The sequence below is a fragment of the Sorex araneus genome, chromosome 6, assembly GCF_027595985.1.
Source record: "Sorex araneus isolate mSorAra2 chromosome 6, mSorAra2.pri, whole genome shotgun sequence".
Classification (NCBI taxonomy): Eukaryota; Metazoa; Chordata; class Mammalia; order Eulipotyphla; family Soricidae; genus Sorex; species Sorex araneus.
In genome coordinates this window covers 51,199,731-51,218,130 of record NC_073307.1, presented here as the reverse complement: position 1 = coordinate 51,218,130, position 18,400 = coordinate 51,199,731, and the positions used below count along the sequence as shown (strand labels likewise).

At 41.3% G+C, this 18,400-nt stretch overlaps 1 long non-coding RNA gene across 2 annotated transcripts in view; it reads left to right on the top strand.

The window, feature by feature from the left end:
• The window catches only part of LOC129405600 (uncharacterized), a 152,423-nt gene that overhangs the window by 43,589 nt on the left and 90,434 nt on the right, over positions 1-18,400 (top strand). The window contains exons 4-6 of one of the 2 annotated variants that reach the window (XR_008630679.1): positions 4,354-4,434; positions 4,767-4,836; positions 5,562-5,674. This is a non-coding gene — a long non-coding RNA (uncharacterized LOC129405600). The remainder of the gene's footprint in view (positions 1-4,353; positions 4,435-4,766; positions 4,837-5,561; positions 5,675-18,400) is intronic. The other variant, XR_008630680.1, reaches the window with a different exon arrangement.

Genomic DNA, 18,400 nt, shown 5'->3' with positions numbered 1-18,400 from the left:
TCTGAAAGTGGGCAGGTGCGTGCGGCTTTCTTGAACACAGCTGCAGAGATGCACAGGCAATGTGTGTAGAGGGTGTGTCAGGACATGAAAGTGACAAAAGGGGAGATAGGTTTGTCCTTCTATACTTTAGATTCTTTGAGGTTGGAAGTGGGGCTCGGCTGCAACCCCCTGACCTGCTGGACCATGACGACTTCAGAAGACAGCTCGGATATGACTTCATGGCATGGAACGTTTCCATCAGCAGAAAAGAAGACGGGGTGGGGGGCGGCTAATAGCACAGTGGATAGGGCATTTGCCCTGCATGCGCAGACCTGGGTTTGAATCCCAGCATCCAGCATCCCATATGGTCCCCTGAGCACCGCCAGGCGTAATTCCTGAGTGCAGAGCCAGGAGTAACCACTGTGCATCGCTGGGTATGACTCAAAAAGAAAAAAAAAAAAAAGACTAGGATTGTTACCTATTCTGACTTGGGAAGCTGAAAAGTGCTCAAGTCAGAATCCCAGAAGACTTTGTGAGAATGTTCTGGACCAGGCAGTTGGGAGAAAGAAATGATCTCAGGAAAGGGAAGAGGTCATGGTTTTGCCATCTCCAGGAACTTCCTGTCAGCAGTGAGCGCTGCCTATGTTACAGAAGACGATGAAAACACAAGCTCCATGCATCTGGCCAATTATTCAACGCTCTCTCACAAGGGGAAATTCCTTCCTCACCCCAGCTGGTGAACAGTTATGCCCTGGAGCCCAGGACGGACATGCCTTGTAACTTTTTAACCTAGTTAGTGTAACTGCCAGTATTATTCCTATTCATATAAATGCCTAATCCGTTCCCAAATCTTGCTAGACTATTTGCCTCAATAATATCCCGCGGCAGTGAATTCCACAGGTAGATTATACGCTGTTTTAAAAAGTATTTCCTTTTATTGGTTTTAAATTTGTTACCTTTTAACGTCACAAGATGGCTCTTGTTCTTGCATTAAGTGGCTCATAGTCCAGGCTTTTCAGATGAATTTTTTAATTCTTTTAAGCATTTTCTTCCCCATTATTCAAACTCTATCTTCTTCCTAGATTTATTTTCTATTTGGGAGGATATAATATAATATAATATGATATAAATGAGTTGGTTTGTGTCAATGAGCTCACATTAATTTGGAAGATAGCAGAACCCAGAAAAAGTGTCCTTGGTTGTCAGTGCTTTTAGTTGAGTACCTACTACATGAAGATACCATTCTAAGTATTGGAGAAGAGAGCTTTGGGCAATAAAAGATTCTTGTCCCCAGGGTCCTGCATTTCTAGAATGACAAACAGCAAAGTAGTGAATAAAAACACGGGCTGTATGGTTTTAGGACAGTTTCCTGCATTTAAGTCACTGTCACTGTCATCCTGTTGCTCATCGATTTGCTCAAGAGGGCACCAGTAACATCTCCATTGTGAGAATTGTTGTTACTGTTTTTGCATATCGAATACGCCATGGGTAGCTTGCCAGGCTCTGCTGTGCGGGCGAGATACGCTAGGTAGCTTGCCAGACTCTCGATAGCACAGTGGGTAGGGTGTTTGCTTTGCACCCGGCCGACCTGAGTTCGATTCCTCTGCCCCTCTCAGAGAGCCTGCATTTAAGTACAACCAGAAAATAAGAGAAGAGCATTAGAAGGAATGACAAGAGTCACTTTAGATTTTCAAGTGGGGAGATCATGAGTAGTTATAGACCATTAAAGCTGCATCTGCTGAAATCGAACCTGGGTTGGCCGCATGCAAGGCAAATGCCCTACCCGCTGTGTTATCACTGAGCACCGCCAGGAGTAATTCCTGAGTGCACGAGCCAGTAATAACTCCTGTGCATCGCCGGGCGTGACCCAAAAAGCAAATAAACTAAACTAAACTAAACTAAACTAAACTAAACTAAAATAAAATAAAATAAATTAAGCTTCATCTGTATAGTATGTAGATGTATGTAAGTGCAAAATCCTAGGACATGTATGTAATTGCAAGATTACATTGCAGGAACTCCTGTTGGGACACATCATTATTGGCTGAGTGAATGAAGGAAAATCCTAGAGAAATTACCCATTTTGCCAGATAGAGACAAAGGAGTAAAATTTCTTGAACCTTCCGGTTGATCATTCTAAGACTGTTAGAAGGGGGGGCGGGGAAGAGGGTCCAGAGAGATAGTACAGTGGATGAGGCATTTGTCTTGCATGCAGTCAACCCAGGTTGGATCCCTGAGCTCCAGCAGGAGTGATCGATCCCTGAGTGCAGAGCCAGGAATGAACTCTGAGAACTGCCAGGTGTGGCCCCAAACCCAACCAACTAACCAAATAAGCAAAACAAAGCAAAATAAAACCATTACCATTTTTTTCAGTGAGTTCCACGTGGGTTTCTTTTTTTTTGTTTGTTTTGTTTTTTTTGTTTTTGTTTTTGGGTCACACCTGGCGCTGCACAGGGGTTACTCCTGGCTCTGCACTCAGGAATTACTCCCGGCAGTGCTCAGGGGACCATATGGGATGCTGGGATTTGAACCCGGGTCGGCCGCGTGCAAGGCAAACGCCCTACCCGCTATGCTATCACTCCAGCCCATCCACGTGGGTTTCAACACCAACTCACCATCTCTAGGACTTTGGACCAGCCACCTAATCTCCTCTTCTGTCTAGTGCTCTCATTCATAAAAATGGGGAGAAAGGCTTCCTTCCTCTATGGGGTTTGGAGCATAGAGGTGGTTACATGTCACTTTTCCAGAAACTGTTAGGTGGTGGAGAAGTGTCCGTCATTCTTGGGGGAATAAGTTGTTCCCTCAAATCTTTTTCTCCAGTGGTTTTTACATCCTCCTGTTGACACTGTATCTACTTAAGGAGCATCTGTGGCATCCATACAAAGGACTTAGCTTTCTGCCTTAGAGGGGCCTTCCTAGGCGGCCTTCCCTTTCTGAAATTTTGACGTACATCTTAAAGGCTTTAAAAATGGCATCAGGAACCAGAGAGATAGTTCGATAAACTAGGGGCAGGCTTTGTATGTGGGAGACCCAGATTTGGTCCCTGGCAATGTGTGGTTACCCCAACACTCACTGGGAGTGATCCTTGAGCAAAGAACCCCCGCCTCTCGGTGCCTAAAAAACTTCTGGTTTTTGAGACAGCAGGTACAGTTTCAACAAGGACATTTTGCTTTTATTTTGTTTGTTACCAAATATCCTGGAGTCAGGCAAACCAATGCTCACTGAAGGAAAACAAGGTCTTTCCTGAATTTTCTCAGGACTTCTCCCAGATATGAAAGCTTAGGTTGAAATCACGCACCTGCCTTTAGCTTTCCCTTGTTGCCCTTGGATGGTCAAGAATGATTTCCGGTGTTTCTCCTTGTTATTCTTCCTAATTGCCCATTCACTTATATCTCTCCCCCTCTGCACCCTGTTAAGGTAATTTGAAGTCGAGGCAAGCACTGCTCTGTGTACCCTAATGCACTAGAAAGGAATCAGCTCTTCGAATTGTTTACATGCATGGTTCAAATTTACTGGCAAATTGCTCAGGCCTTGACTTTGGAATGCTGTTGCCAGCTAGACTCCTTCTGGGTAAAACTGTGAAACAGGAGAAGTTTCTTTTTGGAATCCCTCACTGACACTTCTGGATTCCTCTTCTTTCAACACCTCTCTCCTTTCCCGCTCCCCCCCTCCCCCAAAGACTCTGTGGATTTGTCAGGTCTTTTTCGCCTTTTATGTGAAGACATTTCATGGGTTCCACCCTGAACCCCCGCCCCAACTGGTCCTGGTGCAAGAGAGGGGTGCAAAGGAATAAATCTTTAAAGGTATAATTTTAGCCCGGGTGGCAACTGGGATGGGTAGCTATTTTGGGCTCCAGGGCCATCTCCTTGACCTGAGATGATACTGTTTTGCCCATGGCTGCTGTACAGGGCCAAATCTGCACGTGGCCTTTTGAGCAATGTGTTTGCCATTCCTGGAGTGGGGGTGCATGTGTCTTCATTGCTCTGTGGTGCTATTTTGTGCACCCCAGGATCCTCTGCCCTCTGCCACTGAGCCAATGTAGCGCTCTCTCTCTCTCTCTCTCTCTCTCTCTCTCTGTCAACATGACTTCACCCAGGCATGTCCAAGCTCTGGCACATGTACTGAAATGCTTCCATCTAGGCGATGTGGGAATTTACAGGTTACATTTTCACTTCTCCCTTTGCACTGGTACTTTATCAGCTGCTTGGAGACTATTCTATGCATCATTTCCTGACTGGTGCTAGCGCCAACTTGGGCAGGGACATTGCCAGGTCACCTGTCTGAATAGCTTCATTTGAAGTGGCCTTGTTTGAAGTGGCTTCTTGAGGCCATCCTCACGGTGATCCTGACCACCTCAACTGTTTTCCCCTGTAGGCTCCAGAAACAGCTGCTCCCTGGACTGCAGGAAGAATTGAATCCCAGCTCTGGACGGAAGAGTTATGAGAAGATTCGAAGGTGACCCAAATGCCAGCGTTGTCCAGATGAGGAAGCCACAAGAGTCATAATCTGATTCTGAACATTTACCCCTAAAATTCAAACTCACATTAGATGTAGGGAGTTTTGGGGAAGGGGGAGCAAATTAAAAAAATAAGAAAATAAAAGATACATATAAATCTTATATATCATATGTATACTTATAGCCTAGTTCTCCCTCTCAGAGAACCCCTTCCCTCATTTCCTCCCCTCTCCCCTCCCTTCTTCTTTCTTTCTCTTTTTCTTTTTTTGAGGGGAGTGGTCTGGGTCACACTTGGCAGTACTCAGGGCTTACTCCAAGTTCTATGTTCAAGGATCACTCATCATCATCATCATCATCATCATCATCATCCAGTTGATCGTCGAATTTCTCGAGTGGTCTCAGTACGTCTCTATTTGTCCTAGCTCTGAGATTTTAAAAGACTTTCTTTACTCGTCCTTTCCAATGGTGCTGCATTGGAGGCTCTTTCAGGGTCAGGGGAATGAGACCCATCATTGTTACTGGTTTTGGCATATGAATATGCCATGGGGAGTTTGCGAGGCTCTCCCATGTGGGCAAGAAACTCGGTAGCTTGCCAGGTTCTCCCATAGGGAGAACTAGGCTATAAGATGTATCCCGGGAGCTTGGTTTTATAGTCTCTGGATGTTGGCCGTTGGTGGGATTACACGGTGCGGGGGGCAGTCCCTGGGTATGACTGCCTAGCTACTGGAAAATGGGGAATCTGAGCAGAAGAAGCCCAGTCCCGATCCGAGAAGCTTTGGAGGTCTCAGCCCCGGGTCCCACACACCTGGGTTCCTCTGCCAGTTCCTTCATGTGTGAGGCTTGTGTGGAGAGGGGCCTTGAGCATGGCTGTGGCTACGCTCCGGAGGTCTTCATCCAAGGGAGCTCTGCTCGGGGCGGATAGGGAAACTGAGGCCCACCCTCTCCAAGGGGCCCCAGAGAAGACAGCCAGGTGCAGGGGCAAGAGACTCAAGGATCACTAAGGAGTTAAAATATGTCCCTCTTCATTTTGCTTTCTTTCTTTAGGTACCTTGTCCTTTGAGTTCTGAAACCATGCTTTATCTTCCATGTAGCTCATGTTTCCCTCTCCTGGCTTGTCTTATCTTAGGAGTCATTGGCAGAGGACAGTGGGGCCATAGTGCACCCAAGGTCCAGAATCTCCATCAGATACAGCTTTGATGTCTTCATGGTACACCTTGCTCCAGAGCCAAGGACGAGCAGGTAGGATTGACTGATTATCTGTTAGCTTTTCTTTGGTGAAAATTTTCTTCATTCTGTGACTGAATATCTGTTTCTTCTTAAATTTTTAAAGTTTTTTTTTCTCTTTTGCCCCCAAAATTGCTCAGGGTCTACTTTTTGGTCAGTGCTCAGGGGTCACTCCTTGAGGTGCCCAGAGAATCATAAGGCAATGCTGGAAATCAAACTGTAATCAGCTACACACAAGGCTTTCCCTTTAACCCCTGTACTATATCTCTGACCCTTTCATTTGGTCTTCAGTCTTCAAATATTCTCTACTCTAGATCATTAAAAAAATCTTAATGTAGATTGGGAACTTTACCCCACTTACTACAAAACTTATACATATACAGTGTAGAGTTTAGAGGAGGCAGAGAAACAAAAATAAGAACACAAATATTCTGTGTATCTCACATTGATTCAATTAAAAATAAATTAATTAACAAACAAACAAAAAAAGGTTGATAAACTTAAGAAATAGAACACAATATTATGGCTAAAGACTTAGTCACTATGTTGATGCAGATATGTCCCATTTTTGCTCTCTCATACTTCTGGATTTCCCTCACACTTCTAGATTTTAGTTATTTAAAAAAAAACCAAAATTATGACTTAGTGTTTTTCTCCAAATTGTTTGATCTTTTGTGGAATTACTTATAGAGAACTCAGGCTCCCCGGTGGAAGGTGGACAGCCCATCCCTGCCAGGCTGTACCTGCTCTTTCTTGAGAATCTATCTTGGTACCAGGGACTGATGCTATAATATATATTTTTAATTAAAAAAATTTTTTTAATTAGTGAGTTACAGTGAGGGTACAGTTACAGATTCAAACATTTTGTGCTTGTTTTTCCCTCATGCAAGTGTTCGGGAGCCCATCCTTCTATGATGCTATAATATTATATTAAAGTCAAATATACTTTTTCACATAAAAACCAAACACCCTACTGAAGAACGTGCCTCAAAAGAGTTGAGTTGAGGAGACACAGTGAGAAGTGGAGGAAGAAGTGGTAGTCAACTAGAGGTATTCCTTGCATCCTCACAGTAAATCTTTCAGTGATTTGGTGGGCTAATTTTTTTGTTTAGTATTCTTTACCTTCTTGAATAAGAGTAATAATTTTTGCCTTTTTGGGGCCACACCTGTCGGTGCTCAGATGTTACTCCTGGTTCTGCACTCGGAAGTTATACCTGATGGTGCACAGGGGACCATATGGGCTGCAGGGAATCAAACCAGGGTTAGCCAGGTGCAAGGGAAATGCCCTCCCTTCTGTCCTACTGCTTCAGCCCTGAGTGGTATTTCTGGAACTTTCCATCTAAAAGTCCTAAGAAAGAGGGCGCTTTCCTCACTTCAAAATAATTTACATTTTCATGTATTATCATTTATTCTTCTTGATTACAACGTTGGTTTCTGCCTGGGAAGCTCTGTGAGTGCTTCAGCATTTATGATGAAAGTGGAACGCATGGCTTTCACTCTTGGGTTATATCGTCTTAAGTTCCAGTGTTTGTCCTTGGCATTGCTTAGCTGTGTGATATGGGAAATTATCTACAAAACCTATATCTTAATTTTCCTTGTATGTATAGAGTATAGATCTAACACTGTGAAATGAATCTAAGTTTTCAGAACATAATTGGTCATCTAAATAAGAGTCAATTAATAATCATTGACTTCATTTTTTGGACTTAGGCTATATAAATACATACCCCATAATTTTCATCATTCTAAGCAAAGCTGTAATAAATATTCTTGGGGTTAGATATTTATTTATTAATATTTCTCTGATAAGTGCCTGGAAGTGGCACTTACTTTAGAATCACTCCCTAGCACTAAAGTTGGGGGATGCATTGGAAGTGGGTGGGCCACAGGCTGTTGGAGACCACTATAGAGTCCAGACAAAAGAGCATCAGGAGATTCACCAGTTAAGACTGGGTCTGGGAAATACGGAGGGTTTAGAGAAGTCCCCCAGCCATGCAATTTTTCCTTTCCTCTTATTCTTAGAGCAGTCAATGTGCATTTCCCAGAGCTTGTTTTTCCCATGTACGCAAAACTTATCATACCTCAAGTTCCTAAAGGTCAGAGGAATTATGCTTTATTTGCCTCCCTTCCTCCCTCCCTCCTTCCTTCCCTCCTTCCCTCCCTCCCTCCTTCCCTCCCTTCCTTCCTTCCTTCCTTCCTTCCTTCCTTCCTTCCTTCCTTCCTTCCTTCCTTCCTTCCTTCCTTTCTTCCTTCCATCAATTCCAAAATTTTTTTACCAATAATTTTTCTTTGTATACGCCTTTTATGTATCAGCAAAAAGTTAGACACCCTTTTCTTTAAAAACAGGAAAATCATTTCTTCACACCCTCTAATTTGAACCATTTTCCAACACGAGGCAAAGTTAAGCCTGGGACATTGTTTAAAAGCAGCAAACCCTTTAACAGTCAACATCCATTTATTGCTATAAAATATTTTTCTCTGTCTTTTGACATCTGGTTCCTGTTACACACAGTGTTGAGTATTTGAGTTCACCAGCCATTTTGCATATGAAGCAGTTGTGCCTTTAAAATCCCCATCAACAGAGCCGGGATGAATGTGCACTGTGTGATTCTTCCTTTGCGCTTACAGATGAATTTCTGGAAATCTCTATCTTAATCCTCACCAAGAAACATGGAGGTTATGTTGTTCTTTCCTTACCTTAAGGACCCACAAAGCTAGTGTCTGAGAAATGACAAATATTAAAACCTTGGAGTCTTGACTTGATGTCACGGTATGGTTGGGCATATCTCTAATCTCTGTCATCAACAAGACATCTAAATCTTAAGTCTCTATTTCCTAAGTAACATTGACCCAGAAATGAGAAACACTATATGGAATGTTTGCTAATGAGTCATGAATTTCATTATAAATTTCATTATAATTGCTTCCACATTCAGGATAGCTCCCTTAAACCATCTAATCTTGACATATCCTGCAACAATCCCATGTGTTGTAAATGATTTTGTTTTATTTCTTAGGTTACTGTTAAGAGCTTATTTTATGGTTCATTTCATTTTCTTAAAACCACACACGTGTGTAAGTACACGCACACACACTTAGAGGTCTGTGTGTACACACACACACACACACACACACACACACACACACACACACACACCCCTATACATGTATCACAACAGCCTTGGCCGTGATCTGTCATTTTTGGGCAATAAAATAATTACAAAACCATAAGACACTCATCATTTGGTTTGGAAATAAAAATAAACAGACTTAGGAAGAAAGTTGAAATAGGATATATTTGGGGTTTGAATTCAGGTCTCTGGAAATGAAAGCCAGGAGCAGAAATTCTGTCCTCTGTCCTTTTCTCCGATTTCAGACTTATAACAGAGTGGATGGGTACAGCTAGCATTCAGCACAGTAATAGTGGAAGATTAAATAAGACTTTAAAAAACTGCTTACATTATAAAGTGACCTATTAAAATGACACAACTCCAGCACTCAGAGTGGCTGATTCTAGTCGTATGATTTGGCCCAGGGCAGGCATGAGAGATCTGCAGAATCTTGTGGCTACTTTTTTTTTTTTTAAATAAAAATCGCATTGGGAATATTTTTCAGAGAATTTTGTTTGGAATTCAGCTTTGTTCCTGCCACACAAAAGACTGTGTGGAAGGAACCTTTTCCATTCTGATGGAACTAGAGGCAATTATGGTTTCTTCTTTGGTTCACAAATCAATAAGTCAAATATTAAAAATGTTCTTATGTTCTCCCCTTTTCCTTATTAAGAGAAACTCTCTTTTATGGCATGTGGATGCTATTCTGAAGAAGCAAAAGTAGATGCCTTCTTTAAGGTGATTTCCTTTCTTTTTTTTGCTTTTTGGGTCATACCCAGTGATGCTCAGGGGTCACTCCTGGCTCTGCACTCAGGAATTACCCCTGGCCATGCTCAGAGAACCATATGGAATGCTGGGAATTGAACTCAGGTCGGCCGCATGTAAGGCAAAAGCCCTACCCACTGTGCTATCACTCCAGCTCCTCTTTAAGGTGATTTTTTAGGCAACTAGAAAGGCATTCTTTTTTTTGCACCTGAGTATCAGACAGCAGCCTTCAGAAATATTTTGGAAAATTTTGGCAGTTACTAAGATGGCCATGTAGACCTACTTTTTTTTTTATTTCCCCAATTTATTTATTTATTTATTTTTAAATTTATTTATTTTTATTGAATCACCATATGGAAAGTTACAAAGCTTTCAGTCTTAAGTCTCAGTTACACAATCAGTATAAGGCAAACTTATACTGATTATCATAAAACGAAGTCACTTCTGAACTTCTTAGTTGTATCTTTTTAGGAGTTTGCAGTTTTCAGAAAAAGAAGGCAAAATTTGGGGAAAAGTTATTCATCTCTGAATTCAACTTTATGAACTCCACCTTTATTTCCCCCCCATAATTTTTGTTGAATGAACTACCCTATACTTAGCACGATAGTGTTAGAAATTGTAGGCTTTATGCTAAGGAAGTCCTTATTGGATAGACATGCCCAAGCAGTTTAAGATAAACTCATTCCATTTTCATCTATGTATTCATGGAGTTTTTAGATCTCTGCATGGGAGAAAACATGACCACTAGGATGCAGATCTGTGATAAAACCATTCATTTTATCATTATCATAAATGATTTCTTTTGGGGGCTATTCAGGAGGCCTGGAGTGGGGGTCAACCACTGATTATTGGCTAACCTGACCAGAGATTCAATACCAGGATCCAAAGATTTGATATTCCTCTGACATTGTAGTGATGTGGATTACCTGCTCAGGCCCTTAGGATGTACTTGGAGTAGCTCAAGGGACCATGTATTGCCCAGGATTGAACCTGGGTTGGGTGTGCGCCAGCCATGTGCCCTAACTGCTATACTATCTCTCAGCTCCCAGTTGTGGATTTTAAAAGATGTAGTCAAAACAAGCTGCTATCAGACTGTTGAAACACAAACATCAAGCCTAATTTATTTAGATTTCTCTTTCTAAAATGAGTCATTTTAATTTTTTTCCCCTCCTCTTCTTCTTCTTAAGACAAAGCTACAGAGGAGACATGTAAAGGCATTCTGACTTGGTGAATTTTCCACAATAGTTTCCACTGTAGTTTATAATTTCTCTCTCTTCTCCAACCTGGAATTTGCAGCAGAGTTGAAATACTTGTTATTGGACCGGGTCAGTAAAAAGAGAAAGAAAAAGATAGGATCAGAGGTGAGGGTGCTTTGTTTATGAAAATATCAGAGTGAGGAGATGCTTGCTTGCATCAGCCAGGAGAAGTACACCTCCCTTCCCAGTCTGTTTTCAGTTCTATGCTGGCCAGACCAAAATAACAGTGTCCAGAATTAGGCCATCACTGCTCCTGTATTCTAGTGTGGTATGTGATAATATTTCATCTTTAGCCTCTTTACTTTTCATTTTCTTAGACATCCCAGAAATAGATATATACATTTAAAAGGTGTATACATCAAAAAAAGCCCCAAATTCTATTTATTTATTTATTTATTTATTTATTTATTTATTTGGCTTTTTGGGTCACACCAGGAAATGCTCAGGGCTTACTCCTGGCTCTGCACTCAAGTGCAGGAATCACTCCTGGCAGTGCTTGGGAGACTGTCTGGGGTGCCGGGAATTGAACCTGGGTTGGCCGCATGTAAGGCAAATGCCCCAGTAACTGTATTATCATTCTGGCACAAAACTTATTTTTAAAAGCATCATATTACTTAATTTTAAGACAATTAAGACTCCCCTAAAAAAGCTGAAGAGATAATATAGGATATAAGATGCCTATTTTGCATGCAGTGGAGCCCAGCGGGATCCCTCTGAGTGAAGAGCCAGGAATTGTCTCTGAACACTACTTGGTATGGCCCTAAATCCTACTTATCCTTCAATCCAACAAAAGGATTATAAGAAGCTTTCAGAATAAGGGAATTTCTTGCACCCTTTGTCCAGTTTCCCCCAAAGATAATAACTATAATGCCGTGTCCAAATTATTGACTGATTTCCATTGAAATTAATTCAATACTGTTAACTCAATTTTAAGCCTTCTTTGAACATCAGCAGTTTTGATCTGCACTCCCTATTTGGGGGGCTGGAGCAATAGCACAGCAGGTGGGGCGTTTGCCTTGTATGCGGCTGACCTGGGTTTGATTCCTCCTCCTCTCTCGGAGAGCCGGCAAGCTACTGAGAGTATCTCGCCTGCATGGCAGAGCCTGGCAAGCTACCCATGATGTATTCGATATGGCCAAAAACACAACAAGTCTCACAATGGAGACGTTACTGGTGCCCACTTGAGCAAATCGATGGACAATGGGATGACAGTGATACAGTGATTAACAAGTAGGAATTCATTAATGGTGCCTCCCTCACCAATGAATATTGATGATAGGCAAAGATTTTTAGATGATGTAGTTTACTACATCTTGAGTAAATGTGCTCATGTGGAAGTAGAATTGGCAGCATTTATAAAGATCCTTCATTGATTTATCCACACATTAGTTAATGAAGAATAAATCTATCTGTATCAAATGCCAATTGGAGGTGACAATGAGATTATGGAGTCAAGAAGGGTCAGGGACAACATTCAACTTTGTGTTGGTTGACTTGTAGCGTAGAGCAAGTCACAATGCCTACCTGAATCAGTGCCCCCATTTAACTTGAGAGGGTTTAAACAATTATTAATCTCCTTTATGTCAGAGAATTATTTCTATGCACTTACATGAAAGAGCTAAAAAATTAAGGAACGCTGGGGCTGGAGAAAGTGCAGGTGATGGGGTGTTTGCTTGGTATGTTGCTAACCCTGATTCAGTCCCTAGCACCACATAATATTCCCTGAGCATCATCAGGAATGACCCTTGAGCACAGAGCTAGGAATAGATCCTGGGCACTGTAGGTTGTGACTCCAAAACCACAGGGAAATAAACTTAGGGGTGCCTATTAGAAAACTTTGTTATTAAAGAGTAAATGTATTCTTAAAAATATGACGAGGAGCGATTGTATGGCAGGGAGGGCACTTGCCTTGTACATGGACAATCTGGATTTAATCCCTGCTGTCCCACATGGTCCCCTTAGCACCACCAGGAGTAATGCCTGAGTGCAGAGTCAGGAGTAATCCCTGAGTATTGCTAGTGTGATCCAATCCCTGCCCTCCCCTCAAATGTGACAGGGTACAACAAATTTAGAGTTTATTCCAGGGTCATTTGAGGGTAACAATGACATATTTTACACGTGGCAACAAAGTTTTGGTCAGACCTTCAGAAATTTTAAAAAGCAATGAAAATTTACATTTGTTATGCTTTAGGTTTATAGTTTATATGACAGTTGAATGTTACAAGACATTAAAGAGAAAGTTAGCTCCCTAGATAAAATTTTGGTAAAATATATTCATACATACTTCTTTTTCTTTTTGGGTCACACCCAGCAATGTCAGGGATTACTCCTGGCTTTGCACTCAGGAATTGCTCCTGGCGGTGCTTGGGGGACCATATGGGATGCCGGGGATTGAACCCGTGTCGGCCGAGTGCAAGGCAAACGCCCAACCCACTGTGCTATGGCTCCAGCCCCATCATACATACTTTTTGGACAAGAAAATTATCAAGTGAATTTTCATAAGATATTTTGAAGTAGTTCATTTTGTAGTGGCTTTAGCCAGGTCTAGAATATTAGAATCACATTCTAGGATATACTTATGAAGTTAAATAAAGATTTTTTATTTAACCAGGAAGTGTTAGAATAATGAGGAGGAAATGAAAACACATTTTATATGTAAGGCAAGATGATCTCAACCATTAATTTTAAATATAACCATTTTTAAAATGCACAGCATTAACAAATCAGTGCTATAAAATATAATTTTGTAGAAAATCATATGAAAGGGGACTGAGATGGATGGATTCATACAGAACCAGCTCAGAAAGTGTTCGGTGAGAAATTGCAAACAGGATTTTGGTGAGGGGTAGGAAACTGGAATGTAAAATGAGTATAGAAATTAACATCTCAGTAAGTACCCATCAGAGAAACCTTTTATCATTTATCACTGGTAAATGTATGGTTCATTCCCCAGTTCCTTGTGCAAACCCAATTCAGCTTCTTATTTTGGTTAGCTGGAGTCACACTGAGGCAAAGTAACCATAGAGCATTTGTCTTGGGATCTTCAGGAATGATACTTAGTGTGATATGAGTCATATTATCCTTGGTCACTTGGTAGTTTTTGGCTCTTGAATATAAGAAATTTGTTATTGGGCCTGAGTGATAGAACAGCAGGTAGGGCACTTGCCTTATATGAGGCTGACCTGGGTTTGATTTCCATCATCCCAAATGGTCTCCTGAGTCTGCCAGGAGTGATTCCTGAGTGTAGAGCCAAGAGAAACCCCTGAGCACTGGAGGCTGTGCCTCTCACCCTTCACTCACCCCCTGCAAAATCCTGTTCTTCTTACCACCTGGGAAATGTGTTTTTCTTCTTTTTAGTGGAGAGTTCTGGGCCAATTGGTTCATTCCAGGTAGGGCTGGCTTTTAAACTCCAGCCTCAGAAAGGCACACACCATATCTTTAAGAAATAGTTTCCTTGTGAATCAGTAAGAGGACAAAGCAGTTATTACTTATGCATTCCTGCATGCCCGGCAAGGTGAAAATAATAGAATAAACATCATATACTTCATCATGATATCAGTTTACACTTTCAGGGCACACAAAAAGAGGCACATTTCATCAAGCTAATTGCTTGAAAGTAAAAGAGAGAGAACTTCAGCGATTAGTCTATTATGGGGTTTTTTTCTTAATCACAAATGGGGCCATGTGCACGTGGGGGGGAATGTGTATTCTAATTTACAATTGAACTACAGATCAGAGCAATCAATCTTGAGTAGCACTTTTACAGTGTAATTGCTGCAACATAACAAACAAACAAAAAAAAAAATAAAGGAGAAGAAGAAGGCCTAAACTGAGCTTCCTTTTGAGGGGGTGATATTTCTAGGCACCAATTCTGGATGTGGGGGGACAGGAGCGACCCACAGACATGAATATGCAATGAGGACTCATTAGCGGTCTTGAGTTTCCATGACGAATGGCATTATCCCCGGCCTGGTGCTGCCTAAACATGAATTTTATAACGACCCATTTATCATGACTTGTCATGGGCATCTGTACTGTACGTTCTTCCAGCTCACACACCTTTTTCTAGGATGATGGCAGAAACCTTCCCTTGTATTATTATTATCATCATTATTATTATATATCCTTTCATATTGATTTCTGGCTTTTCCTGGCAAACATGGCAATAATGCCACTTGCTCCAGAGGCTTACACCACTTCCAAAAGCTGAAACATGAAAGCTCGGATGTTCATTTTATCTTCTCATACAGTCCTAGATTTTAGGACAAGTCACTGTCACTGTCACTGTCATCCCGTTGCTCATTGATTTGCTTGAGTGGGCACTAGTAACGTCTTCATTGTGAGACTTGTTGTTACTGTTTTTGGCATACCGAATACGCCACAGGTAGCTTGCCAGGCTCTACTGTGTGGGCTAGATGCTCTTGGTAGCTTGCAGGGCTCTCCAAGAGGGGTGGAGGAATCGAACCTGGGTTGGCCTCGAGCAAGGAAGATGCCCTACCAGCTGTGCTATTGCTCCAGTTCAAGACGTGTCAACTTCTAAAAAAATTTCTTCATGAGGAAACTTTCTTGTTTGCCTCTAATATTCTTATGCTGTAGATTTTTTTTTAGAACTGAAAATTAGCTAGGTTGTCTTTCTTTTTTGTCAGACCCCCCCCCCCCCGACACTCCCACTTTTTTGTACTTCAAGAAACTTTGAATATCTTAAAATTAGGACTCAAAAGTTCTGAGGTCCTTTTTCATCTATCTCAAAGACCGAACGACCAGTATAAAAGGAAAATATTTGCAAGGTACTTAGTGGTACTTAGTATTAGTACTTATAACAGCGTTAGTTGTCATTTAGATATCCCTTTACATTATGGGAGAGAAGGTTGGCCTAATCCTTGGTGACAAATTCTCAGGGGGACATTGCTTAATGATAGCAAAATACATGAAAGCTGGATAGAAATAACAAGATGTGGGTCTGGAGCTATAGGACAGTGGAGGAGGGTGCTTGCCTTGCATGTGGCCATCCTGGATTTGATCCCTGGAATCTCAGATGATCACCTGAGCGCCCCCAGGAGTGATTCTTGAAAGCAGAGCCAGGAGTCCCTAAAGCGCTGCACTATGGGGGTTACTCAAAAACAAAGACAAAGAAAGGAAGAAAGAAAGAAAAGATGAAAGAAGGAAAGAAAGAAAGAAAAAAAGAAAGAAAGGAAGAAAGAAGGAAAGGATGAAAGAAGGAAAGAATGAAAGAAAGAAAGAAACAAACAAAGAAAGCAAGAAAGAAAGAAGGAAAGGATGAAAGAAGGAAAGAATGAAAGAAAGAGTGAGATCTATTGGAGTAGGTCTCAAAGTGCTACATGCAGACTTGAGTCTTTGCCATGGGTCAAGAGAGTGTTGAAATCCATCCAAATTGAACCTACCAGCTGGCCAAGATTAAGGTCTTAGATTGGCAAAGATGCATTTTGCAATCACAATCACTGGGTCTATGATGAGTCTATTTAGTTACAATAAAATGTACTAAAATGAGTTTTCCATATAGCTAGGTGAGGTCCAGGAAGGGCACTGGGACACAGGGGAAGATCTGCTATTGTTTCGTGTGCTCAGAGAGTAGAATTGTTACTGCAGAGAGTTTGTAAACATTAAATAGTTCACCAGAATTTCTTTTTTTTTAAAATTTAATTTTATTTTTATAATGTTGTTCACAATAATTGATTACATTTAATGTTTGAACTCCAATCTCACCACCATTACACAATTCCACCTCCATATTTCAAATGTTTCCATCCTGAACCCCAAATCTATCCCCCAAAGGAGAACCAAAGTAATTTATTTTGTGTTGCTTGTTATGAACAATCCACTAAAAATGATCCAAAAAAGTTTTCTTAGAGGAAAGTGTATGAAGATTGTTGTATTTCACCCAGGAGTCACTAAACCCTTCTATAAAAGATTAGTAATGTGTTGTTAAAGTTTGAGTCTTGTGTGCTTATATGTGTGTGTGTGTGTGTGTGTATTCACATATATGTGCTTATATATATCTGTATACACACATACACATTTGTCCCTAAGATTGGTTGCCTTCTACTTTAAACCCTATCAAATGTGGTCTGCTACTCTTGGTATATTAGTGGTATAAAGTATGAGATGTCGTGAAGCTGCATTTGCAGCCGCTCGATCCAGAAATAAATTCACTTGTGGGTGAGGCTTGTCCAAGTGTGTGGAGAGCTGCTGTGAGCATGGCGGTGATTGAGTTATAGAGGTTTTTGGCTGCTGGGGCTGGCTCTGTTGGGTCAGGAACGGGAATTCACTTGTTCCCTCTGGGTTACCCCGAATGAAACAGCCTGGTGAGGGGTCTAGAGGCATCTTTATGGCATATTGTTCTGTGCTCTCTTCCTCACCAGATTTTCTTGAGTGACACTCTATTGTGTCCCTGAATTCCGGATTAGTACTTGCAAAACTTTTACAGAGTGGTATAAGCACACCATTAAGGTAAAATTAATGACAAAATAGTTATGTAATGATTTCTAAAAAAAAATTTCAAGTGTTTTGCCATTTCAAAGTGTTTCCATCATATTCTTAGATTAATGGGGAAACATTTTCTATTCCCACTTTAAAGAAGAGAAAAATAAGACTTGGAGCAAAAGATGACTAGCTCCAGGTCACACAGGAAATGGGAACCTTTAAATTTAGTCTTTAAAATTCAAGATGAGTGTTTAGATTTAGCCTTCAAATCTTTAGGTTGGTGCTTCTATGTCTCCAGCATTAACCAGAACAGAACTTGTTCCTAAAATGTTGTCTAAAATGTTGTCATTCCTTTTTTGGGATGTGTGTGTGTGTGTGTGTGTGTGTGTGTGTGGTGGTGGTGGTGGTGGTTTGGAGTCACACCCAAGAGAGCCCTGAGGATTATAGACAGTGCTGGGGATTGAACCTGGCTTGACTGCATGCAAAGCAAACAATTGACTTGCTATGTTATGTCATTCCTTTTTTGGGATGTGTGTGTGTGTGTGTGTGTGTGTGTGTGTGTGTGTGTGTGTGTGTGTGTGGTGGTGGTGGTGGTGGTTTGGAGTCACACCCAAGAGAGCCCTGAGGATTATAGACAGTGCTGGGGATTGAACCTGGCTTGACTGCATGCAAAGCAAACAATTGACTTGCTATGTTATTTCTCCAACTTTTTGTAAGGATTTAGAAGTAAGTGGGAAAGGATCACATTAAAAAGATGGCTGCTGTTTACACTTGGAAACTCCCATGCTCCTAAACTTTTCTTGGGTTTGCAAGAAGTGCCCGTTATTCAAAATTCATTTGCCTGGGGGTGGAGCACTTGCCGTCCACACAGCTGACCTGGTTTGAAGCCCTGGAGTCCCATATAATTCCCTGAGCTTGCCAGGAGCGATTCCTGAGTGCAGAGCTAGGAATAACCCCTGAGCCTCGCTGGGTGTAACCCCAAAACCAAAAAAAAAAAAAAAAGTTATTTTCCATCCCAGCCATTTGAGATTAATATCTCTCATTATTTAAAATTGCAGAAAAGAAAGTATTCTTCAAAATATTTGCTTTGAAAAAGTTTTGGACTGCATTTAGGCTGGTATTCTTGGGTGATTAATCCATGGACAGTCTATTTTTCATTTGTAAAGATT